We start from the raw sequence: 27,426 nt of genomic DNA, 5'->3' as shown, positions 1-27,426 counted from the left end.
GTGTAAAGCACGAGCATCTAGTTAGCAAAAAAAGCCGTCTTAACATGTTTTTGTAATCAATTACCAGTCAGTTAAATCATAAGCAAACGTGTGATTTAAGATGTCTTGATTGCGAATTGTTACATTGTACATTTTTTCGTTCGTTTGTAGACGTTCCCTGATGAAGATGATTGTATTCACCGAAATGCATTGGAACAAACAGGATTGTTGCTACACGTTATGAACTAAAGATACAATTTGAAATATAATTTATTTTGAACAACATAAACTTTTGTTTGAAGTCTTCTTTTGGATTATAACTTCAGCTGGAAATACAGCAATTGATACTGGTGCCATGGGAGATACACCTATGGGCTCATAGGTGTGCAACTAGTTAGTTCTAACACACACACTCCAGGAGGGGAGTGATTTCCATGCCAGCACGGTAAAAGTTTTGAATAAAAAGGCGGTGCACGTCCCTTTTCCACAATGCTTGCCATTGTGCCCATGGTCAAGACTGATTTGCACATGGCTGGGTTCAAACTGGAAGGGCATGGGGAGCAATAAAACGATGTATTTAGGCCCAGATCTCTGTACTGCAGGTAAATGTATGACATTTTTGTGCATTATGTCCATCAATTGATCTTTTTGCATTTCTCACCCCGAGTGGGATGGGTATACCCAGACGTGAGTCCCGTGCTCTCCATGCCACTGGAATCAATCTATCCTGGCTGATGAGGGCTGAAAGCCTGAAACTGGTCCTAGGATGCTTGTTTCCAGTCCAGGGAGGACCTGGCCTGGCAGTTCGGGCTGGAATGTTCCCATTGGGCGCAGGGTCAAGACTGATTTACATATGGCTGGCTCCAAACTGGAATGGCATGGGGAGCAAAACAACTATGGATTTAGGCCCAGATCTCTGTACTGGGGTGCATGGATGATATTGTTCTGCAATACATCCATCAATAGGACTTTTTGCACGTTTACTTGAAGCAACTCACACTAGCCACCAATTTCAGTTTCAAATACTTTATTCGGTTTTTCATATTAAAAACCATAAAAGCAATATTACAATATCCACATAAAATTTGAGAAAATAAATACATGTGTAAATTCCCAAAAGGTATTATATAATTCATTTCAAATTCATAAAAATACAATATTAAAATACTAGCCACCAGCCCAAACCATATGCCACCGTGTCACTACGTTTAGATGCAGTGACCATCTTAGGAGTAGGCAATCTGCACTGTGTCATGCCGCATTATTTGGATCCTACTGCTACTAGCATATCGGGTGTGACATGCTAATGCAGATTGTATCAGTGGCAACCTGCCCTGCCGCTGTTGGAGCTCGAGGAAACACAGGACTGGGCGCCGGAGGAGATGGACAGTAGCAATGCTTGTTTCTCCTGGGTAATAACAATTAGGCTCATTTTCACTTCATATAACGTAAAGTAATGTGGGAACCAGCCCGAGGGGATCAGGGAGTCTGGGGCAGGGAAACCAAGGAGTCCATTGCTTACTCAGCGTTAGGAACTCTGCAAAGTACGCAATAACACTTAATAAATCAGTTTTCAGCCAGCGTTTGTATTTAAATAAACAGTACTTTAACTTTCACATATTTAAACATTAAAAATGTACACAATGTAAACCAGAACTCTCTAGCCCATCCAAAACTAGAGATCTGTGTTTGAACGGCTTTCATTGTTAAGAATGTCTATCCCCTTCCTATGGTGTGCTTCATATAGTTAATACTATAAAATGCCATTCTATCTTTTTTGTCAGTGTTCACAATTTTAAAACCCATTCCCTATTGTTTTTATCAGAGGACCCCCAATATCAACCTCCTAAATCTACATCTTACTATGTTTGTCCTAGTGATACACCACACAGAGCCCCTCCCGATTGTGTCTGACACGGACACCGCTATAACAATCTCTCTGTTAGCTATGAGAAATAGGGTTATACATGTACATGTTGGAAAACGAACCTAAAAATGGCTCTGATTACATTTTTCAGCAAGTTTTTCTTGATCATTTTTTTAAGAATGATTTTCACCAGGTTGACTTCCTGTAAGCAATTTTTGAAGAACTGTCCCCTTCTTCAGGTTGGGTTTCTTTGTGTCTTTTGAGCCTCCATCCCATTAACTCCTGATCCTTTGTTTCTCTTTTCTAAAGGAGGAATCCCACCCCAGCTCCCGACCCTTTCCCCTCTTCTATGTCTACAACACCCCTTGTGCTGACTCCTTGCTATTTTACTTCAATGTTTTTTTTTAAACCCTAAACACCTTCCATACCCCATCCATGCCACTTCACGTTCTCTATACCCACCCTAATATACCTTTCTTACAAGCTTTTCGCTATCCTCTCCTTCCTTCCTGTGTCATGGTTTTTATTTTTTTAAGTACTGGCTAACCATAGACGCATAAGAAAGACAGTTGTAACCGTTTTTTAATCAAACATTTGCCTTTTTCACAAAAACATTATTTTCTCATGGAAAACTGCATTTTGTCGTTTTAAACCTCCAATATAAGTTTCATGAGCCTGATTGTGTCAGGGTGACTTTCTTCATTTTAAAATTTCGTCGAAATAAGAGAATGCGAGCAATGGAACTACTTCACATGTGGGCTAACACAACTACTACCCAATCAAATGGCCATAAAGACAAACCCCAACAAAGAAGCAGAGCCAATTCTGTAGGGATCTTACTATTGGAGCCAAACTGAGGACCAACAACATCCAGTTAGCATTTGACAATCTTGATAGCAAGGCAGAGCAGTCCAAGGTTTACTCGGAAAGGAAGTGTTGCTTAGAAGCTCTGAACTATGCAAAGCACACAATAACACTTAATAAATCAATGTCCAGACAGTTCTCTTACTTTTAAAAAGAAAAACTAATGTAATTCACATACAACTAAATCCTCAACATAACATTAAAAATGCACACAGTGATAATCAGACCTCACTAGGTCCCCTTGAGACAGCAATATGTGAAAGAAGTGCTCTCAGAGTAAATTAATGTATATCCCCTTCTGTTGATACTTGCCTTGGTGTTCACACTGTAAACATCCTACAAGTGTATTTGGTACAGATCACATTGTACAACTTTGTGCTATTGCATCTATCAATTGGTTCACAAAGAAACCCCCTATTTAATGAATCTGCGAGAGTTAACAATGCAAATCTCCTTCCTGGAGAAGTGTGGCTCACTCGTTAGAGGAGGCAGACCAGAAGCAGAGGTCAGCCCGGGACCAGGGTTCAATTCCCGGCTCGGCGGGGTCTTGAGTCCTAAAATGTCCATGGACTCGACAATTCTCGCTCCGGTGCCTACTTGATTCGCGGTTTCACACTCTGTGACTCTGGGCAATAGCTTTCTTAATCTCCACAGCGGCCCCTCGCGGCGGGATGCCTGGCTTTCACCTTGCGGATACCCTGCCGGGGTTATCTCACAGGGGAATACCAGGACGGGGTCCCTTAAGCAAGCGCTTAGAAACCGCTCGGTGATTTGCGCTATATAAATTCCTGTACATTTACATTTACCAGATTTGTCATGGAGTTACACCAAGCGAAGCCACTTCCTGTATTTGGAAATGCCTCTGAATTAACCATGTTGCCAGCCGTTCTAAACAACTGCACTGTTCATAGGCAGGCTAACACAACTGCTGCTCAGGCTAATGCCCATAAAGAAGATCACCAAATGGGCAGACCCATTGCTCCACTCTCAATATCACTTTGTATTTTATTTTTTCCTAATACATGAGTGTTGTCGTCCAGCTGAAGCTGTCTCTAGCTAGACCTATCCACTGGTAAGTAAAGAAAAATAAGTAGCCATAAATATGAGGGTAAAGCAAGATGGCTGCCTGGCACTAAACATCATATTAAGAGTTAATAGCTAGGGCACTCAAAATTGCTCAAAACAGTACGATGATGTTGGAAGTGATGAGAAGTTCATCATGCTTTAGTAATATCAAATATATCAATAGAAAAGTCCATATAGTGCATTAGTATCAAAATCAAAATGGCCTTGTACAGATAAGTAAAGGACAATAGTTCATGCTGGCTATGGACACAGCGCCACTCTTCCACCCCATCAGGATTCAGAGGCTGGTAGAAAGAGAAATGACAGGTTACAGACTAAAGAGCGTGTACGCACATATGCTCCCAGGCTGTTCTATGACGCATACAAGATTTCCAGACACTGGATTTTTACCTCACATCATTTTCTATTCTCTGCCTTTTAGTGCTGCCCTTAGAATGGAAAACAATAATAATCCATTGTGGTCTGGCTAAAAAGGCGAGGGCTGACTCAGTTGCTCAAGTGGCTTCGATGCCCTGGAGTAACCTGGCATACCTATGAATTGTCACAATGACACATGCACGGCACGGACACAAACACATATTGAAGCTGCTAACTGATACACAAATGCATCATGTATCCCAGCCCAAGGACAGCCCGGCGCGCAAACTCCGACAAACATGCAAACTAGCACATTCCCAAACAGAAGCTTACACACGCGCAAAAATACAGAAACTCATACAAGCCAAATGTGAGGTACAGAGACAGGCATTTTAACAGACATACGCACACGCACAGGAACACCTTCCCATCCATGCCTCTTCATTAAACTATGCATAGACAGAGCGGCGAGCCCTCCCTGGGAGCATGGCCAGCCCACACTGCACTGCTCAGGGAGCCCTCCCTTCCCTAGCGCTCAGACCCTGGTGCACGCTCACGGGCATGGACTGGAGCTTCCCACCGGCGCCGCGTGAGACCCGGACACAGAGCGAGCCTCCGAGCGGGAGACACCGGGGACACCCGTCCGAGACACCGCGGCTCTGAGAGACCTCCTCAGTCAGGCTCCCTGACCCGCCCCCTCTCCGGGATGAGGACGGGGGCCCGCGTGCACCACCTGTGGTACCTGGATAGCGCCTTGTGACGGTCTCTTCGGGAGAACAGTGCACGCGAGGAAGAGGGGTCCAGGGGTCCAGACTTCCAGACTTGAGGGTCAACGGAATGGTGCGGTGAGACGGGCATGTGAGTACACTTTTCGCTGTCATTCGAATAAACAAGGGGCAGCAACGCATTCCACTCTGGAGCAAAATATACTAACCCCAGTATATATTCATATGCATGCATATGTATGCATTTCCTCTGACTGGAGTACCGCGTCTGTACAGTATACATGGGATGCGCGCCCTGTGTTATTTCATGTAAGAGGGAAGCTTGCACTGTTGGTGCATTTGATGGTCTTACTGAGCTTCAGAGGGATATTTGCATTGTCACAGCCAGCGCTGCACGTGTACTCCATGCAACCTCTGCACGCGCTGCCGCTGCCTGTGCTGCAGCTGTTCTTTGCGGACTGCTACAGCCTGCTGCTACTGTGTACTCTTTATTATAGCTGGGTGGGTGATGCGCTTGTGTAGGTGCTTGTATCTGTGTGAGGAAGAGGAGCTGCTGCATGCTTCTGCCTGCGCAGTGCCAGGAGAATGCTTGAAAGTGGCGTGCCCTGCTCCTGCCTTCACATGTGTGCTTGAGAAGCTAGTGCTTGCTGCTTTAGCCTGATGTCAGATTGCATTACAATATAAACTATATAAAAAGAGGATTACAAAAGTGATAAAGATGTATTTGATATTTTTCTAAGATCTCCAAAATGTAGCAGTGTCATACAATTAGATTGAGATGAGAACAGTGATTCCAGCTGATACTGTATCTCCAGGAGCAAGAGCCGCTCTCAGCCTGGATGTATGTCGTTACAACGCATACTTTTACAACGCATACCTTTACAACGCATTTTTTACAATGCAACATCCATTAGAACGCATTACATTACAACGCATGCCATTACAACGAATTTTTAAAAACTCCCTTTACAACGCATTCCATTACAACGCATACTACCTTTACAATGCATACCATTACAACGCATAACATTACATTGCATGTATGGTAAGTGTTGGATAGTTTAGGGGTAAAAATTACTATTCTAACTCCAGGGGATGCAACAGTAGGGTAAGTATTGGATAGTGTAGGGGTAAAAATTACTATTCTAACTCCAAAGGGTGCAACAGTAGGGTAAGTTTTCGATAGTGTAAGGGTACTATGCGTTGTAATGGTATGCTTTGTAATGGTATGCGTTGTAATGACTGCGTTGTAGTGACATGCATTGTAGTGGTATGTGTTGTAGTGTCATGCGTTGTAAGGGTTGTGTTGTAATGGCATGCAATGTAATTGATGTTGCGTTGTAAAAGTTTTGTTGTAATGGTAGTGCGTTGTAAAAGTTACATTGTAAAGGTTGTTTCCCCTCAGCCTCCAGCCTTCATCTCCCCACTAGATCCCTCTACACGTCACCACCAGCCCACATCTCCACCAGACTAAATCTGCTCCACTACTACAAATCACCTTCACTTGATTGTGTCTGCTCCACTTGACCACATCACAGCTACCGCCACCACATATCTTCCACTAGTCTACGACCGCCATGAGAGCCCCCTTCCTTCCCAGTACCACACCTTCTGCTCTTCACCATGCCACTCTTCTACACCACATCACCTCCTCAAGAACCATTTCCTCCAAGGGACCAGATCTTCTCTACTAGACCAAATCCCTCGCACTAGCCTACATCAGCTCCACCATGGCACATCTCCATCACAAGGCAATATCTGCATCACTGCACTGCATCACAATTACCAACGGGTCCTCTGCTGGACATCATGACCACCGCAAGACCATGTCAAACTCCCTAACCCCTTCTGTACTTCCAACGCCTCTTCCACTTTACCACATCATCTCTAAAGAACACCTCCCATACAGTGGTGTAATGCAGAATGATGGGGCCCCCTGCAGAATGCGAAGAGGGTCCCCTGAGTCTCCCATATTTCATAGATATTTATTGGCCTTGGGCTGAATCGGGGCCATGAAGAGTTGTGGCCCCCTTAAGGCTTGGGGGCCCCTGCTCCTCAGGGGCTCCTGGGCCCTGCGTTACACCCCTGCTTCAATAAGACACACCTCCTCCCTAAGATCATTTCCCTTCCTCCACACTATGCATTCTCAGTTCTCATATCTCCTAGACTACACAACATCCTATCACTGACCACATCTCCTTCATAAGACCATGTCTTGTTCGGCAGCCATGACTCTTCCAATAAACCTTATCTGCTGCACTAATCACATCTCCACTAAACAACACCTCCACTAAAGTGCATTTCTTACACCAAACCACATGTCAACTACCTAAACTGCTACTCCTTCACAAGACTAAGGAATAATTTCGAGTCTGGCAGTCCATGGAATGCCAGGCTCGCGGGGCGCAGTGGTGGCTGTCTCCCCCACCACCCTATTATGAGATGGGTGGTGGGACCACCACAGCTCCACCACAGCCGCAAGGGAACCACCATTCCTTGGCGGTGTTGTGGTGGTCAGGAGGCATCTATATGCTTGGCTGGACGGCCAAAGTTCCTCCAAGTATACTAGAAGTTTCCTCTTTGTCAGGGTTTACATGGCGGGGAAACAGCCATTACAATGCAGCTGCTTCCCCGCAATGTCATTACATCGCAAGTGTAACAACGCATGCGATGTAACAACGCGTAGGCATTACTACGCGTGTTTTTACATCGCTTGCGCTGTTACAACGCATGCGATGTAATGCCGATCCACCTCAATGTGAGGAAACAGAGGGTCTTCCGTTTCCTTACAACAACCTGTACCGCCTCTCGACGTGAAGCAGGATGCGGGAACCGGGAGCAGAGACGGCGACGCTGGAGAGGAACCACGAGAAAAAAGAGGTAAGCGTGATTGTGCTTGGGGTTGGAGTAGTGTGGGTAGTGGTTTAGGGTAGTGTTGTAGTGTCGTAGTGTTTTAGTGTTTAGGGTTGTGAGTGGTGTTTGGGTAGTGTACGGGGTCGTGCTGGGGTAGTGTTAGGGTACAGGGTAGTGCAGTGGTGTTTGAGTAGTGTAGGGGTCGTGCTGGTAGTAGCGTTTTTGGGTTTAGGGTAGTGCAGTGTTGTTTGGGTAGTGTAGGGGGTCGCGCTGGGTATGGCGTTTCAGGGTTTGGGGTAGTGTAGTGGTGTTTGGGTAGTGTAGGGGGTCGTGCTGGGGATAGTGTTTTAGGGTTTAGGGCAGTGGTGTTTGTGTAGTGTAGGGAGTAGGAGTCGTGCTGGGGGTAGTGTTTTAAGGTTTAGGGTAGTGCAGTGGTGTTTGAGTAGTGTAGGGGGTCGTGCTGGGGTAGTGCTTTAGGGTTTAGGGTAGTGCAGTAGTGTTTGTGTAGTGTAGGGGGTCGTTCTGGGGTAGTGTTTCAGGGTTTAGGGTAGTGTAGTGGTGTTTGGGTAGTGTAGGGGGTCGTGCTGGGCGTAGTGTAGGGGGTCATGCGGGGGGTAGTGTAAATGTAGGGAGAGGACTGAGGGTAGTGTAGGGGGTCGTGCTGGGGGTAGTGTAAATGTAGGGAGAGGTCTGGGGGTTGGGGGTGGGTCATGCAGGGGTACTACATTAGGGTTTAGTGTAGGGCAGGGTAAATTCACTTACCTTGCAAACTTTTACTATGATTATACCTTTACCATGCATGCCTTTGCGTTGTAATGGCATGCGTGGTAAAGGCATAGTCGTGGTAAAAGTTTGCGATGTAATGGCATGTCATTGTCATTGACATCGCGTAGTAATACCCGCGTTGTAATGGCACGCGTGGTATTGGTACGCAATGTAACAACATACATTCCATGGCGGTTCCTCCTCCATGTAACCCTGGCAGACAGGAAACAATGAGGGCCTTACAGGTGCCCCGTTCTGTAAATCCACTTCAGTACCTGCATGGTATGGGCTTTTCAGTCCATGCTGTGCAGGAACTGTTTTGGACGATCCTCTTGGAGTGCCTGTTTTTAAAGCCACCCCTGTGGAACGCCCAAAAAACCGCCCGCCAGACACGAGTTATACTCGTAATCTGGTGGGTGGCCTCCCCACAGGTTTGGCAGTGTGGTCAGGGCCGGACTGGGAACCAAAACCGGCCCTGGCAAAGTGCTCCGCCGGCCCTCGCCCCCCCCCCCCTCCCCCCTCCTACGGGGGTTGGGGGGGGCCGCCGAGCTCTTTGTCAGGGCCATTTGGCAGCCGATTTTGTAAAAGGGCCATGCTGCAAAAACGGCCCTGTAACAAAATCGGCCCCCAGAGACCCAAAACCGTCCCCTACCCGTGCCGCGCACCGGGGGATTGCCAGGTGCCTGCTACGGCCAGTCCGGGCCTGGGTGTGGTGGCGGGGTGGACCCGGCGCCACACCACCAAACACGTAATCGTCCCCAAGTGTAGTTCACTTACCATGTTTCTTTCTAGAATGCACTCTTTATCATGGCCACGTCCCCACCGCTAACCACATCCCTGTAATAGATCACACCCTTTCCCCAGAACTCATTCCCCCTACTAATTTCATCTCAACTACCCACGGCTCTCTCCCCGGATGACACCGTCTTCCACCAATCCAGAGCTCTACAAGAGCACACTGCACTTCCAATGATTGTCGTCACCGTCGCGAGGTGTCTCCGGGAGCTCTGAAATTGGCTATTAAAAAGGAGGCAAAGCTGAAAGGGGAGATTAACCAAGCGGCCACTAACGATAATCCGCCCTCCCTTCGTGTTTAGAGAGAAAGGGGGAAGCAGAGACCTCGGGGAGCCCCCACAGGTGCGGCGTGCAATTACTGCAGGTTTATGGGTCCGGAGAGCAGGCAATGGGGCGTGGGGCGATTACTAGTCACCTGCTACGGTGTGGGTTCATGGACTCAGTTCTCTATGGAGAAGCCTGGTGTCTGAAGCCCCGTACTTGTTTCTTTCATCAGTCCTGACTGAACGAGTAATGTCTGCCGGTTATGTGGTGTTTAGAGTTCTGACTTTTAAGATGCTGCTCAGAAGTGGTTAATACAAGGCTATGCCTAATGCTAGCCTCCCCTCTTGCCAGAAAAATCAAGTAATGTCGCACTTTTATAGACTCAGCCCCTGTGGATTCCTCTCAGGGAGAAGGGTGGGATGTTTGTGTTTTCCAATCTCCCCTTACACCTGTGTATTTTTGGTTCTCCCTATGCCCTATAATCACTTCTGGATTTCCCAGTAACATTTACAAAGGAAACACACTTTGCATTTTCACTGATTAAGAGCAAAAAAATAAAACTGCTGTGATCAATCTGAAGGCGGAGTTACATTAAAAGTAACATCTTCAGCCAAGCCTCTCATGGAAAATGAGAAAACCTACCGGATCATATCACACAAAAATAAACATTCCCTATGACTACCCACACTTTGCCAGATAAATGACTTAATTATGGTGTCCGTAAATTAATAAAACTCCCCAAAAACATGAACTGTTTGTTAGAAAGGTGCTTTAGGGAGATGAGTGCATTGTTGGCGAGTGGTAGTGAGGGAATTCATGGAAAAGGATGAATGGGGGAGGGGCGCCAAAAAAGACTGTGGGACCATGTGCGACCAGTGCTAGGTCCAGCCCTGGCTGGGAGTGGTAGCCCCCCTGAAGTTCGGGTCTAGTTGCGCCCCTGGTTTCAATAGCCCAGCCAACTAAGGACTTTTGTTTTCGCTTCTCTGATTTGGTATCTGAGGCTTATTTTAATTTTATTTATTTTAAGGTTTTATATAGCGCTGGCTAGACCCGGAGGTATCAGAGCGCTATACATGAGCATCAGATCATAGTTACAAGTTACATAGTTACAAAGGTTACACAGTTATTAGAGCATGGCAACATAGTTACTTGTATGGTCGAGATAAACAATAAGCACAAATACGTAAGGGGAAAAGCAGGCAGGGGGAAAGATTCAGGTGAGGGGGAAGGAGCTGGGGAAGTAGACAGGTAATGAAGGTGGGAAAGATGAGGGGAGGGTGAAGGACACCGCATGGGAAGAGGAGGGGAGGGGCGACGGGGACACAAACCGGTAGACGAGTCAAAGCAATGTCCAAAGTCCAGTAAGCTATGATCCCAGGGGAAGTGGTATCACTTCCCTATCTCAGTTGCGGAGGCCCCCTTTACACAGTGGACTCTCTCAGAGGGGTCTTTGAGACTCTAAGGCCTACATTCTGGATCCTTCCCCAAAAAGGGGAGAGGGAGTACTTTGTCAAGGGGTGCCATACCATACCTCAGCTGTGAGTGGCTCCCTTGGTGCAGTGGACTCTCTCAGCAGGTTCGCTGAAACTCCAGAGTATAAATATTGGGTCTTTCCCCAACAAGGGGAGAAGGAGTGCTTAGTCAAAGGGCACAAAGGACAGGGGGCTAGGCAGACTAGCAAGCAAGATGAGAGATTCATGGGAGAGGGGAAAGGAGCTAGGAGCTAGACAAAGAGAGAAAGAGTACTAAATGGGAACAAATTTAATTAATGAGTTATTATATAGCGCTGGCTAGACCCGAGGGAATCAGAGCGCCTTACATGAGGAACAATAATGTTGCAATTTACATCAGTTAAAAGTTACGTAAGTATCAAGAAAAGCATTTAAAGAACATAGGGGACAGTGAATGGAGCAAGGAAGGGTAAGGGGATAGGGTAAAGGGGTAGGAGGAAGATAGGACGTACAGACGAGGGAAAAATCTGCCCAAGGTCCAGCTGGGTAGATGATGGCGGGGGGGGGGGCAGGGGGAGTCCACAACCCATCTCCTCTTTAGCTATATGGTAGCTCCACCGGGCATGAGCCAAATCGCTAGGTCTCCACAGTCTGGGGTACGTTCCGCAGGTTCCAAGTCCTGATGTGTAGGCAGGTTAGGGGATAGGTTCAAGGTCTGGTCAATGTCCAATTGTTGTCCCGGGGAAGAAAAACAACATGTAGGTGGTAACAGTGATGGCCACTGGGGAAGCAAGGGGCAAAGCCAATCCGTGAATGGGCACAAGTGTATATTGTCAGTCACGTTTTTATGGAATTGCAGGTTTGGGTTTGTCTTTCAAAGTTTTGCGTATAGTTGTTCTTCAGCCAGAGGCAGTTGCTTGAGACAATAGAAACGCTTCTTGGCATTGTTCTGATTGCTGCCTCAGTTAAATAATCTGCTTTTGACATTATTGTTACAAAGAGCGTAGCTTAAATGTTAAGAGGGTTTCCCACTTTCTCATTAGAACTTTGAGAAAGACAATATAGGGGCATTTCATTTAAATGTTGGAGGTTTCAAATCAAAATATGCCAGAATTTTGGGTGGCCGGGGCAAAGTGGTAGGTGGTAGTCCTGACCGCCGGGGGGTGCCCCCTCCATGTGCTTTGCAGGGGGTTCCCTAAAGTTTCATTACGCCACTGACCCTGACACTTGCACTAAAAGGCTGTTGAGGTAGCTGTGAGACACAACCTTTCTGTGGTGCTCCCATGAAAGGGAACCCCACAACTGTCAGACACCTCTGCTAATCCGAGACAACACACAGTGCCACGAGGATGCCAACAATGGTGGGCGTTCTTCTATACAAGAATACTCCAAAACAGAAGGCTGCGGACTGTGCCTTCATTCAGGAGTGACATTTTCTGTTAAAGGCGTGAGGAAGAAGACACTTGTGTGAGCAGACAATCACGAAAGCGATTTCGCCACTGCTGTCATTTACACTGAATATACCGCCCCAGTTTTATTTTCATCTGATCACTGACAGAATGTCAGAAGCACAAATATCGCGTGGACATAATATAATATCAAAAATATCGAAGACCAAATTATAGAGAAGGTAAGAGCAAATAGGTACATGTAGATTTAGTATTCTGAACTCCACATCTTCGTACCTTGAAGACATATGTATCGTCAAGGCACATATATGTGGAGTTATATTATATGTAGTAAAAGTTTGGTGACCTATAGAAACTTAACCTTCATGATCTTTTTGTCTTTGAAATTCTTGACAAGATATTTTGTCCCACAATATTTTTGTTTCCGATATTCTGTGTAAACACCTTTTAAACGCCATAACTTTGAGGTAGCAAATGGGGACCAAAATGTCTGTGTTTGTTGACAATATTAGAGGGACCTCCATCTTTGTTTAGAAAATTTAACTTTCGAAAAGACTCTAGAACAAAGGGGTGGACTACGGGGGCCTAGTGGCACAACTATGAGAGTCTGCTGGGGGACTTGTGATGGTTCTCAGTACCTACACACTGAGATCCAGTCGCGGACGGTGCAGCTAAGCATGGAGAGGCGGGGGAGTCGGCAGACGACGAAGGACGATTTCTTCATTTTATCTTCCCTATTCCATTGTCTGTCGATTTACCCCCTCCCGCCCTGCCCTACCGCAGTTACCTGCACCGGCCGCCGCTGCTGAGATCCCTGGCCTGCAAAGGGGTGAACGTTTTAGCATGAGCCTTGGATTCAAACCAAACACAGGCAGACCTCCCAGAGCTGCCTACTCTGCCATCACTGCACAGATTTTATAACGAACTCTGGTATTGAGCCCAGCTCAGCTCACCTAGCTACCAAATACATACTCTCCAAGCCAGTAGATATGGCCAAATTCAAGCATCCCTGATTGAGGAAGCTAGGGACACGCTGGTTGAGTTAGAGGTAATGCAGCACATCAGTCTTTGAAGACAATTGCTGTAGGTTCTGTTCCTTCTCCAGTGCCACAATCAATTTAGACAGCTCTGGTTTCTTGTTATTCCAGCACAGTTCTTTCACATCAGGAAGCTGGGCTTTTGGTCTCCTTTTTTAGGCGAGCTTCTCATATCTAAGTGTACCGTCTAGCACCCTCTCCACAGGAGGCAAGGCTCCTTCCCTCCAGGCAGTCCGAGCAGGATCCAGGTTCAGTTCTTAGCCTGGCAGGGGCGCTATCAATCAGATGTGCAACCCTTGAGTGCATCACTCTTCTCCTCCTCACGGGTTTGTAAATATTGTCTGGTCGATGAGCAATTCAGGCATCCTGGGTAGGCCAGCTGCCCAGTATTTATCCCTAAAGATGACCAATTAACTCTAGTGTCAAAATATATTTTGTAACCTAATACTAGACTGCTTTCTTTCTTGGATCGATGACAATGAAATCTTGGCCCTGTTTCAGGCAGGATTACGATCTAAAACGAGCAGAGTCTACCAGGTCTTTGGTTGACTAATTATTAGGTGAAGAGAGGTTGATTTAAACAGGGGCAGTCTCTACATTGCTTTCGTCGTCCTAAAAGTGGCATTTGATAAGATTCCCAGAGAAAAGCTTTGGCGTACCCTTAGGTACTTGGGGCTCCCCAGTCCACTTTTTGATATCATAATCCATCTCCATAGTGACAATTTTGCTCAAATTAACTGGGGAGTAAATGGGGAAACCACAGACTGCTTCAGAGTCGAGTCACTAAGGGAGTTGGGTAAAGATGTATCCTTGCTCCCCACGCTGTTTCTTCTCTTCATTGACAGCTGGGTTGAATATCTTATGAACTGCGACAATGATTCCCTGTTGTTTGGAGGCATCAAAATACCAGCCTTATTGTATGCAGATGACACTCTGTTAGTATATAAAACCCCAAAAGGCTTTGAGACCCTACTGCTAAGGTTTAAACCATTCTGCTCTAAACATGACCTGGTTAATAATACAAAAAAACAAAGGCTATGGTAATCCATCCGCATATGGGATTCAGAGGATCATTTGCCCTGGATCGGGAGGAGCTGGAGAGCGTGCCTGACTTTGATTATTTAGGAATTCACTTATCCAGCTCTAATTCATGTGCCAGTCAGTTCACTAAAACAATATTGTATTGTGTCGCGTTGCCCTAACAAAACAGACAATGGAGTCAGAGCTGATTTCTATACCTCCTTCTTTATTCCTTGCCAGATCATAACTGGCTTACAAACTAAACGTCGTTCCGGTTCCCATTTCCGGAACCGCCCTTTCCTGCTTGCCTGCTCTGTCCCGAGGCAGAGTCAGGCATAATGACATAACATCTCCCCCTTTTGTACAAAGTCTCAATGACTCTCACATTTCCTCGACGAGCCGCCTGGGCTTTCTTATCTGGCGTCTCGGACGGCTCTCCTGCTCTGGTGCTTGGACATGTTGACTGGAACTACTGATGATTCTTAAAGGGCTGTGGTGATGTTGGTTGTTGCTGTCACTTTGGCTTGCTGAGTCACTCGAGGTTTGACTCGAGGAGGATCCTCGGTGATTGTGAGGATTACATCTCTTGAAATGCGATATGTTCCTCGTTATTTGCTTGTGGTCAGCCTTTGCTGTGATCATGGTTCCTTTCCTTTTGCTGACCTGTAGGGGAATGTCGAGGTACCGGCTGTCTGCTTTTGTTCGCCGGTCGCCCCGTACTATTACCCAATCTCCTTCCTGGATGTCGACATCCTTGGCGTGCCTGCGCCGATCCGCATATGTTTTCATTTTCTGTTTCTTCTCGTGATCCATCTCGACTAGGGTGTTATGATCAATGGTGATGGTCCGTGATTGAGATGCAACATTCATTGTGGGTAGTCGAGTGCGGGGTGCCCTCCCTAGCATTACAGTGGCTGGGCACTGATTTGTGGTGTTGTGCGGAGTGGTCCGCATTCAGACTTCATTCAGAGTCTGCTGGATGTCTCGGTGTGTTAGCCCCGCTTGCTGGATCGCCTTTTTTAATGTCCCCATAAATCGTTCCACCATGCCGTTGGCCTGGGGCCACAGTGGAGTGATTTTTTGGTGTTTAAAGTTGAGGTGTTCCGCAAAGTCTGTAAATTCATGGCCATTGAACGGGGGTCCGTTGTCAGATTTGACTCGTGAAGGAATGCCCCATGCTGCAAAGATCTCGTCCAGTATTGGGATGACTGCCGTTGCTCTGGTGGATGGTATCAGGTGTGCAAAGGGGAATCGCGAGTACTCGTCCATGACGACTATGATGTACTGTCCTGATTGCAGTGGTCCAAAGAAGTCGACTGTGACTTGTTGCCACACTCCGTCTGGTAGTTCTGACATTTGGAGCGGGGCGGGAGGTTCCTCGCTACTGACCAGCTGACATGTCATGCAGTCCTTTAAAGTTGACTCTACCATCTGATCTAAAGTGGGGAACCAGACGCGTTCCCTCAAGGTCTTCTTTGTGGCATTTATGCCTCTGTGGCCTTCATGGGCCAGGTTGATGACTCCTTGGCGTAACTTGTGTGGGATCACAATCCTCCCCCCTCTCCAAAGGAGTCCATTGTCACTGATGGAGAGTTCGTCGTGTATGCGTTGGAAGGCTGTAAGATCACGGAGGTGTTCTTCCGAAGTTTGGGGCGTGTTTTTGACATGTCGCCAGGAGTTCGTGCGGATACGGGCCATGACTGCTTGTATGAGTGGGTCTAGAGCCGATGCCTCTTGAATGGCCTCAAGGGGAACTGTAGGGGGACATGCTGCATCGATGACAAAATGGATATAGTCATCAGCCAGGGAGTGTTTTGATGTTTGTGGGTTTTTATATAGCGCTCTGTCACTCCAGGGAGCATCCTGGCGCTTTGTCTTCATAGCTGACAAGTTGTACAATGTTTTTGTCTGCGTTTCAGTTGTTGTGTATAATTAGACCAGAGTTTTACATTTTGATTCTGACAGTCCGTGGATCCAGGTTTTTAAGGATTTTTTGAAAATCTGTTCTGATGGTATTAGGCGGAGGTCCGTGGGAAGTGTGTTCCAGGCTTTGGCCCCAAGAACTGCCAGTGACTTTCCCCCTTTGGTGGCCAGTTTATACTTGGGGACAGTCATTAGATTAGCTGTAGCTGATCTGAGTTCTCTGGAGGGATGGTACCTGTGAAATCTGTTATTTAGGTATTTTGGGCCACGTTTGTGAAAACACCTAAATGTGATCACGATGACTTTGAATAAGATCCGCTTCTGAATAGGAAGCCAATGCAGCTTGCTCAGGGCGGCTGACGCTGATGATCTTCTAGGCAACCTTAGGACCAGCCTCGCTGCCGCATTTTGAATCATCTGTAATTTGTGCAGGGTAGATTTTGTTACCCCTGCATACAGACTATTACAGTAGTCAATTCTGGATGTAATTAGAGCAACTGCTACTGTTCGGCGAGCGGGCAATGGCAGATAGTCAAAGAATTTACGGAATCCTTTCATGATGTTAAAGCATACGGCTGCTATTTCTTTGGATTGTTGCTTAAAAGAGAGCATATTGTCAAATTTTATGCCCAGGTTGCGAGTTGCATTGATGGTATTAGGAGGAGCCTCCGCATCAGATGGCCAACAGGTGAGTGGTGAAAATAAATTGTTTTTCCCAAATGGTATGATCTCTGTTTTTGCAGAGTTGCATTTCAGATGATTTTCATGCATCCAGTTGAAAGTCGCCGTCAGACACTCTTTCAGGTCTCGTTCTGCTTTATCTGTGTCTTCATCCAGAATCAGGACCAATTGGGTGTCGTCGGCGTATGCGACCGTATTCACGTTAAAGGACACAATTAGATTGATCAGGGGGGCCATGTACAGATTAAATAAGGTAGGGCTCAGACTAGAGCCCTGTGGTCCCCCTGAGCCAATCTCCTTCTCCTCTGAATAGAATTGCCCTAACCTGATAATTTGTTTTCTGTGTAACAGAAAGTTTGTGAACCAATTCAACACGGTGCCCCCTATACCAGCCTCAGCTAGGCGATGTAATAAGATGGTATGGGACACCGTGTCGAAAGCTGCCGATAAATCAAGGAGGACAAGGACAGCCTTACCCCCCTGGTCTAGTGCAGTTCTTATGGTTTCTGTTGTGGATAACAGAGCTGATTCAGTAGAGTGGTTAGCTCTAAAACCAGCCTGGTTAGGGTGTAGAATGTTGTTTGTCTCCAGGAACGTTGTTAGCTGTTTGTTGACCAGGGCTTCTGTGCATTTTACACAGTGCAGGGAGTTGGGAAATCGGTCGCAGGTTTGTTAGGACAGAGGGATCATGTAGGGCCTTTTTTTGTAGTGGTTTTACAATGGCAGTTTTCCACGCGCTGGGGACTTCTCCAGATTGAAGTGAGGCATTGATGATGTCATTGATCATGGGGCTTACGTCCTCTTTAATCGCCTGAATTAGTGAGGGATGGCATGGGTCAAGTGGCGATCCGGATTTAATTCTTGACATAATTTGCAGAGTGTCTGCCTTATCAATCGGGTCAAAAGTATTCCATCTGGTTGTTGTCCCAGGATTACTTCCTTGCGAGTTATGTTCCTTATTTACAGGAATAACAGGAACATTTTTGGTGATGTTTACGATCTTTTGTTCAAAGTAATCTGCAATCTCATTGCAAAAACTTTGTGATGGTGGTCTGTCCTGAGATAGGATTTTTGGGTTTCGAAAACATGTGACAATACAAAATATTTCTTATTGATCATTCTGTGAGGTTTCTATTCTTTTGGTAAAATAGATTGTTTTAGTTTTTTTAATAAGTGCATGGTAATTCTGTCTTGCAGTTTTGAAGTTGGCCTGATCGTCCTCGTCGTAATGTTTACGCCATTTACGTTCGAGTCTACGAACTGTACGTCTTGTATCTTTCAGTTCATCTGTAAACCAGGGAGCTGAGGTTTTCCCCTGTTTGGAAGTTGATTTTTTGTTTCTTCCGGAAGTCAGTTTCTCTCCTATGGCTCTCATCCATTTATCATAACTAAGATTATCAATAGCAACGTTTCCTACTGTCTCTGGTTTGTTCTCTCTAACCCAATTTGGTAGATCAGGGTGCTCTATGATTTTGGTCCAGCATGGAGTTGGTTTCTCATTTCTAACTTTATCTGGTTTTGCAGTTTTCATTTCTTCCGTTTTGAGGTGAAAGGCAATGAATTTATGATCAGTCCACGTTTGGAGTAGGGGCGTAGGGACATTAATGGACTTTAGGTTCGTGCAAATACAATCCAGCGGTCGTAGCACTGATCAGGGGATGCCGAGACATATAATCAGCTGGATTTTCAGCTTTTCCAGGCTTATGGACGATGGTGTATATGTAGTCCTGGAGACGCAGTCCCCACCGTTCAATGCGTGGCGGCATCTTGGCGTTAGGATTGCCGAAGATTGTGATCAGTGCCTGGTGGTCGGTGACGATGGTGAAGTGTTTTCCATATACAAATAGGTGGAAATGTTCACACGCCCACACCACGGCCAGGCTTTCCTTCTCTGACTGAGAGTATGCCTTTTCAGTGTCCGTGAGGCTGCGGCTTGCATATGCGATGATGTGGCGCTGGTCAGAATGTTCGTGGTATTGAGCCAAGATGGCGCCCAGGCCCACCGTGCTGGCGTGGACTGTGATCTCTGTTCTCTTGTTTGTGTCGAAATAGGCAAGGTTGATGGCTGAACCGACAGCCTGTTTGATTTCCAGGAATGCTCGTTCGCATGCATGTGACCATTCAAAAGGTTGTCCCTGACGTGTGAGTTCTCGAAGCGGGTAGCTGATGGTGGCGTAGTCGCGGATGTAGCGTGCACAGTAGCTCGCCATTCCGAGGAAAGAACGGAGGTCACTCACGTCTCAGGGAGTCGGGGTGTCAGCAAGTGCAGCTACCTTTTCGGGGTCAGGCTTCATCCCTTCTCTGGAGAAAATGTGTCCATAGAATTTCAGGGTGTCCTTGTGAAACTCACACTTGTTGGCATTGAGCGTCAGGTTGGCGTTCAGCAGAGCGTGACATACTCTGTCCAGAGCGGTGTCGTGCTCAGTTTGATTCTTACCGAAGACTAATAAGTCGTCACTATAGTTGAATGCGTTGGGGATTCCTTGAATGACTCGCCGGATGGCTTCCTGGAAAATTTCGGCTGCCGACGAAATGCCAAAGTTCAAACGTTTGTAACGGAAGAGGCCTTGGTGCGTGGTGAATGTCGTAATGTATCTCGATTTGTCATGAAGCTCCAACTGGTGATAACCTTTATTAAGGTCGAGTTTGGAGAACACGGTGGCACCATTGAGTCTCGTGATCATGTCACTTATGTGTGGCCCCGGGTGGCGCTCTCGCTCAATGGCGGTGTTGGGTGCGTGCATGTCCACACAAAGTCTAACCTAGTTGTCCTGTCCCTTTTTAGGGACCACTACGACCGGGGATACCCATGGGGTAGGTCCCGACATGCGTTCGATGATATCTGTTTTAGAAGATCTTGGAGCTCGTCATCGACGGCTTGCTGTAAGTGGAAAGGCACCTTCCTGTGGTGCTGAGCGATGGGTGTTACACGTTCATCAATGTGCAATTTCACCTTGAAATGATTCAGTTTCCCCAATCCCTTGAAGAGGTTCGGGAATTTTGCCACGATGTCAGGGGCATCCTCGGTCATATAGAGAAGTTCCACTAGTTTGAGTCTTTCGGCTGTTGGTAAGCTGAGCAGACAATCAGCGACATCAGGTCCTTCTACTATGTGGACGTAGGCTGGAATTTTCCTGTCCTTGAAGGTTAAGGTTGTGTGAAAACGACCCAGGCACGGCAGGGGTTTCCGTGACATCCATGTGAATATGCGAACCACTGCTGGCTCCAGTTTAGGCCGTGGTTTCATGTTGTAATATTCCAGTGCGCAGATATAATTCAGTGATGCTCCTGAGTCCAGGACAAATTTTGCTGGGTGATCCCCTATCATGATGTCTAATTTGGGGTACCGTTTCAATCGGTCAGGGTCAGATACCATGCAGATGTATTCGTCACTGTCTTGTGACACAGGCGTGTGTGTTGATGAGTCACTGGACGTGGATCTGTGCGCTCGATGTGAAGCTGTCATTTGGCGTCGTGAGTGATGCGTGCTCGTGGATCGGCCTCGTGTTTGATATGAGCTTGTTGATCTATTGCTTGATCTTGAGGAGCTGGACCAGCGTCTTTCTCTCCCTGTCACGGCACGTGCATGATGCCGTGTGCCGCGTCGCGGGATTGAGGACCGGCGTGTTGATTGTCTGGCCTGGCACGCTGCCTCGAAATGATTGTCCTTCCCGCAGCGGTGACATCGCTGACCAATTGCTGGGCATTGTCCCGAATGTGGATAGTCTTGTCCACACCGATAACATGCGGGTGCTGGTTTGGTAGACTTGTTGTGTCTTGATTCTCGCCTTGATGATGTTCTCCGAGGAGTGTAATTGTGCTTGCTCGATCTGTGTGAGCTTGTCGCAGGTCGGTGGTTTTGTGTGCCTGCACCCGGAGGGCATGTTCTTTACGGTCAGGTTTGTGAGTTTCCATTTGTTTGGCATGTTTTCTGCCTGGTCGTTAATTCTGGTTAGTTCCTCGATTTCTTCTAGGGTGTATTGTTTCTTCAGGAGTCGCCTGCGTAATGATTCGGATTGGCATCCATCAATAATGCGGAGTCGCAGTGCGTCTTCTGTCTTGAAATTGTCGAATTCACAGTAGCGTGTCATCCTTTTGAAGCGCATGATGAAATCACTCATACACTCTTCTTTTTCTTGGGTGGCCAGGTTGAACATGTACCGTTCATAGTCCACATTGCGCTTGTGGAGGAATCGTCTGTCAAGGGCAGTCTTTACTTCGTCATATGTGGCAGTCGCTGCATCTGGCATTTCTTTGATGATTTGTGCTATTTCTTGGCCTACTAAGTTTCTTAAGGCTACGAGTTTTCGCTTGGGGTCTTGTACCAAGGATCCTTCCATGTAATCCTCGAAATCTTCACTCCAGCTTTTCCACGCAGGCCCCATGATATTGCCAGGCGTCAGCGCCAGCGGCTATGGTTGCCGCATGAAGGGTGCCCCCATGGGCGCCTGAGGCATCATGGCTGCGTTAGCTTGTGCTGCTGGGCCTGCTACAGCGTTTCCCCCAGAGGTGCTGTCGGGCGCAGTGTTAGACATGTGTGAGCGGTGGCTTGGTTTGGCTGTCTGTGAGTCCTCTCGCTCTTTTGTTGTTGTTCTCCCGCTCTTTGGTTGTTGCGGGGCTTTGTTGTAGATGCATGAGGGTTGTATGTGAGGTCACTTGCTCTTTGGTTATTGCAGAATTTACTTTCCCACACTTTTCTGTTGGGTTTGTGGCTTGGACTGGATTGCCTGACTCCAAGATGGCCGCCGTATTTGAAGCGTGGGTTACTCAATGGCCAGCGCCTGACCTTAAAATGGCCGCCGTGTGGGACGCTGTGTCTTCGGGCCTAGATACTTTCTACCCACTCGCTTGCTTGTTCTATGGAGGCTGCCACAGTCGCGCTTTTTATTCCTCAGTCGCGCTTCTTCTCTCGCTGCTGAAGCGGGACTCACCCTCGTGTTTCTGGTGTCTTTCGCGTCTCCGCGAGTGGGCGGCGCCTTCGCGCCCACCGTAGCGCTGCTCGGTATTCGGGGGCTCCTCCGAGATCGTTCGTGCAGGGAGGCGCAAGCTTCTTGCTTGCTCTGTGGTCTCCGAGCAGCAGCGCGGTGTCATCTGGCAGGTCTCAGCTTCTGGCAGTTCCCAGTGCCGGGCTTTGTTTTTCGTGCCTTTCCTGCGCTGCCGGTGGGGTGAACTGCGGACTCGCTGTTCGGGCCGCATGCATGCGGCTGGGTTGCGCGACTCTGCTTGTGGGAGTGTGTGTATCCCACCTTCATCGCCAATGTCGCGTTGCCCTAACAAAACAGACAATAGAGTCAGAGCTGATTTCTATACCTCCTTCTTTATTCCCTGCCAGATCATAACTGGCTTACAAACTAAACGTCGTTCCGGTTCCCGTTTCCGGAACCGCCCTTTCCTGCTTGCCTGCTCTGTCCCGAGGCAGAGTCAGGCATAACGACATGACATATTGAACCATAAGGTGGCTGCTATCCTAAGATTCGCAAATGAAAGCTCTCACAATCCCGTTTCTCCACGACACAGCTTATGGTGCAGAACTTTGGGACTATGGTAATATAAATGCATTGAGGGGGGAGGAGGGAGGGAGCTAAAAACAATTTTTTGAGGGTGGCCATTAGCTCCTCAATAGCATACGCCTGTTTTTTAACAAGATTTAGGCTTTTGGTACTTCTCCCATATAGTCTGTCTCAAACCAATATTATACTGCTTTCGAGTCTGGTCCACCCCTGAATTGTAAGATTATAGGGCGGGCCTAAGACACATCTTGAATAGTTAAAAGGGATGGATGATGCATCCCTGGTTGAAATACTTGAAGCAAACCCTTGAGTCTTTGGGCCTGTTGGAGTATCGGTTAAACACATCCACCATCTCACCATCCTCTGCCAAACAGCTGAAGTCCCTATACTTGGAGCACATTTAGATGAAGCAGAAGAAACAGCAAGGTTAAGGGTAGTGGCTGAACACTTCTTAGATCTCAAGCCTTCCTGAGCCCTTGAGGTGTAAATGGTTGAGATTGATGCACCTTTTACCAAAGCCCTTTATAAAAGATTCAGGTTGGGCGCTATCCCCCTCGCCACGTTTACTGCTAAATGGAAGGGTAGTCCGGGAGGTGGTAAACTTTGTCCAGCGCGTAGAGGGTGTGATGGAGCATAGTACCACCTATTGCTTTTTGCCCAATCTATAATAAACAGCATCAATGTTGGATTGTCCCTCTATGGCCTTTCTTAGGAGTCTGTAAGTATAAGGTAGCACTGAGAATATGTAGGGTAGACACCACCTCTCTAATTGTTTTATATTTGGGGAGCATTTGACCAATACGGCATACATTTTCCTATCTTTCCGTCTCTATTGACTGTGACCAGACTCGATCAGCTGTTGCCCCAGAACTGGGTCTATAGGTCTCCATATAAAAGACATTCAAGGCTGAGGAGTCTGGTTCAAAGTAATTTTTAAATGAGGCACCAAGTCTCAATGCATGCAGGTTAGGTTTTTACCGGACACCAACTACTTTAGGGTGATCATATCTTGAGAACCAAAATCCGGGACATTTTGGAAAAATAGAAGAAGGACTACAATTTTTCATCCACCGAATGGCGCAGAATGACAGGTCTCATCAACATAGGATCACAGAAGATGCATTAAAACATAAATAAAATGTAATTTTTACAACCAACATCCTACCTATTAATTAAATTGCTTACTTATAACAGCTGCTAACTAGCACAGCATTAGAAAACCCCAAAAAATGCCTCTCACTATTTTTAGTTGACCCCCCCTCTAAAAATCGGGACGTGAACCACAATTGCTGAAATCTGCCGGGACTGCTGGTGAAAAACCAGGACTGTCCGGGCAAATCCGGGACGTCTGGCCACCCTAAACTACTTTAACCTTTTTGATCAAATATCTATCCCATTGATTGTATGCATACTTCATGTATTGTCCTGATGATGTGATTATTTTCTTTTAGAAATTGTATATTTTTGGGTTTTATTGACTCTTTTAATGGGATTGTGGTGTTTTTTTTGTAGGCCCCTGAAATACACTTTTAACAAAATGTTTTTACAATTGTTAGTCAGGCTCATATATTGTTCAATCAATGTTGTTACTTTTATGGTCTTTGACAGAAATTAAGTATTTTAAATGAAAAACGAAAACTGTAGTGAAACCATTCGGCTTTGGCGACTCCTCCAATAAGGCTGTGCCTGGCCCCTCCATGGTCACCCGAAGACTGGAGCACAGACACCGGTAGGCACACTCAGGGCCAGTTTGAGCATGGCCAGATAGGGCTGACCTAGGAGTGCTCTGGAGGGGACAGGAGGTAAATTCCAACGGAGGAATAGAACACCTTCTACCACTGAATACTGACACCCGCTACAGTGAAAGTATGGGTCTGAGGAGTAAGAAATATTCCAGGTCAGGCTCCCAGGTTAAAGACCGGGAAAATCCTCAGTCAAACCTCCATCTTGAATTGCCATTAAAAATGGGGCCCATGGTAAGCATATATGATTGTCATGTTCACTGAGATAAATGCCTCGCAAAAGTAGAGAGACTGCAAGAAACCCACGTAGAGCAGCACAGTAACAAGCAGGGGGGCTTTCTGTCCCAACAGGAGACAACCTTTACAGGGATATGCCCAAATATTTCAGGGAGATTTGTTTTATGTTCTACCCTTGGGAACCCCATGAAGCTGCCCGCTGGGGAGAAAGTGACTTGAAGATGCTAACAGGTTTGATGTATTTTGACAGAGGTGACCTATTTGATTGCAGAATCTAACACACTGTTTTTTCGGTTCTTTGGTCCAACTTTTAGTCTGTCTCTGAGGACTTCAGACAATCTTTCACTGTGAAATAGATATGTGATTAGAGATTGAAAAGAAAGAATCCCTCTCTGCTCACTCTATAAAAGCACCGCTTGAAGGGCAATCACTAATATATTGCTTTCTGTCAGGGTTATGTCCTAGAGCAGATGCCGCAAGTCAGCAGAACAGGACAGTACCACATATTGTCAAAAGTCTCAGAAGGCCATTAATGGACACAATGATGTACTCTGCCCACGAGTTGGCCAAAAGATAAGTTGATGTAAATGTGTAATTTTTTCAAGGTCTTTTAAAAAGAATTTCGAAAGAAACAATTTGTGTGATGAAGGCAGAATGGAAAATCAACAGCAATTCACGTCTTCAATATATGCAAAGAAAAAATCACGGCTATTCAATGCACATAACATATAATGTATAACATGCATTTTGAAGTGTGTGTCTAATTATGTTAATAATCAGTGTTTGTATAGCTCATAATACAACCTGATTTTTTGGTAGTTAGCATAAGGTGTTGATTATGAAACATTTTGAGTACATGCTAATGACAGTGTACAATGCAAATTCCAATAACTCAACAAAACACAACCGTGAATATTTCATCATGCTCAGTAGGGTGAACATTTGATGGGGATCAGTGAGGATTCAAACCTAAGCCCTGCTGGTTACAAGTAGAAGGTTGCAATAGGAACATGGTCCACTTAACCATTTACCAGGACAGGAGCTTGCGACTTACAGGTTACCTAAGGATGTCTTGGTCAAACACTGTAATCCAGTGCAGAATCTTATTAGGATTTGAACAGGTGCACTGCAGGATGCAGGCAGTGCAAGTTTTTCTGGACCACGAACTGCGGTATGCAACCCATTCCAAATCATATTAGGTGTAGGAAAGTGCCTCTTTTTGCATGGTTGCCCCCAACTTTTTGCCTGATGGTTATGCTCTTTGACTAAGTGTGCACTAGGTTCCTGACAACCAGGTACCCAGGACCTAGGTTCTTTCCATAAAACTGTACTTTTGCAAACCCAATTGGCAACTCTCTGGCCACATGTAAGTCCCTTGGAAAAGGTGCCATGGGTACCAAGAGCACTGTGACCAGGGAAGGCTTCTAAGGACTGCAGCACATATTGTGCCACCCTTAGAGGCCATGCACTTTAACCCCTTCGCTGCGGGGGATATTCCCCCGCTGTGCTGGGGGGTAGGGGGGTGCGCTCAGCGCTCACATGCTCATGACGAGCTGAGCTCGTCATGAGGCACGTCGCTCCTGTGCTCATGACGAGCTCAGCTCATCACGGGCACACCCGTTCCCGTGGAACGCTCAGCACAGCAGGGGAATTATCCCAGCATGCGAGCGTTCCACGGCTCATGACGAGCCGAGCTCATCATGAGCACCGGAGCGCCGAGGCTCATGACGAGCTCAGCTCGTCATGAGCTTTCAAGGGGTTAATACACATAGACTGCCCTTGCAGGCTGCACGTTTTGGTGCAGAGCAAAGTGAAATCCAACATGGCACACATCCCTGTGTGCCATGCCTACAACCCACTGCCTATGGTATAGGTAACCCACCCCTCTAGCGAGGTGCACTAATCCACTGGTGAGGGTTGAGGTGCATGAGCACTGTACCCCTACAATGTCTAGGTCAATTCTTAGACATTGTAAGGGCAAGCAAAGCCATAAAGAGTATCTGGTCTGGGAGTTTGTCATTACAAACTCCACAGCGCCGTAATAGCTTTGCAGAAACCAGTAAAGTTTGATATCAAACTTCACAGCACATTAAACCCACACTGATGCCAGTGTGGGGTTTAATGCCAAGTGCACTCAAAGGGCATCTTAGAGATGCTCCTGAAAAGCGACCCAACTCTTGGGTACTGGCTGAGTTGGGGCTCACCAGCTACCATCATCAGACATGTTTCTTGACCCCTGGGTTGAGAGCCTCCCATTCTCTTGGTCCTAAAACAAAGCACATCCTGGGTCAAGGTGCCAAGCCTCTTGCCCCAGGATGGGCAAAGTCCACAAACGGGAAGCTTCAAAGGCTTGCACCTTGCTTAGCTGGCCCATCCATTTGCTACTCCCACCAAACCGACCCCCACTTGTTTTGACCCCCACTTTGGAGTGAGAATCAGTAGGAAAACCAAGATAGCAAGAGAGGTGTGCCCACCTTTGCCAAACCCACCCCCAGGCGGGGGAAGCGAGGTGACGCACAACTCTCAGTCCTCGCCATCTTGAAGATGGTGGAACCCAACCAAGCAGAGTGAGGCTTATGCCCCCCTCCCACTGGAAGGTGGCATAAATGGAGGTGTACCCACCCCAAGGAAGGGGCCCATTAGTCATGACCTGTACCTACCTGACATGCCCCTACATTTTATATATAGGGCAACCCCGAAGCTTGCCTCCACTGAGAAACAAGAAGAAGAAGAAGGTCCAAAGAGCAGTGCTGAAGGAAGAAGAGGAGTGCACAAACTGACTTGGCCCCAGCCCCACCGGCCTTTAGACCTGCTCCATCAGAATCCCAGTGTGTCTTGTAGCCAGCAGCCCCTCAGAACCC

General features: G+C 46.9%; 1 protein-coding gene across 1 annotated transcript in view; it reads left to right on the top strand.

Annotated features, from left to right (window-relative positions):
- The first annotated feature begins 4,339 nt into the window (after positions 1 to 4,339).
- LOC147702654 (neuropeptide Y receptor type 2-like) overlaps positions 4,340 to 27,426 on the top strand; it is a 223,614-nt gene continuing 200,527 nt past the window's right edge. Inside the window, exon 1 of the mRNA XM_086928815.1 lies at positions 4,340 to 5,011. The gene's annotated coding sequence lies outside the window, so the exon portion shown is untranslated. The remainder of the gene's footprint in view (positions 5,012 to 27,426) is intronic.

The sequence above is a fragment of the Lissotriton vulgaris genome, chromosome 7 (assembly GCF_964263255.1).
Source record: "Lissotriton vulgaris chromosome 7, aLisVul1.2, whole genome shotgun sequence".
NCBI classification, from domain to species: Eukaryota; Metazoa; Chordata; class Amphibia; order Caudata; family Salamandridae; genus Lissotriton; species Lissotriton vulgaris.
This window is presented reverse-complemented; position numbering and strand designations above follow the sequence as displayed.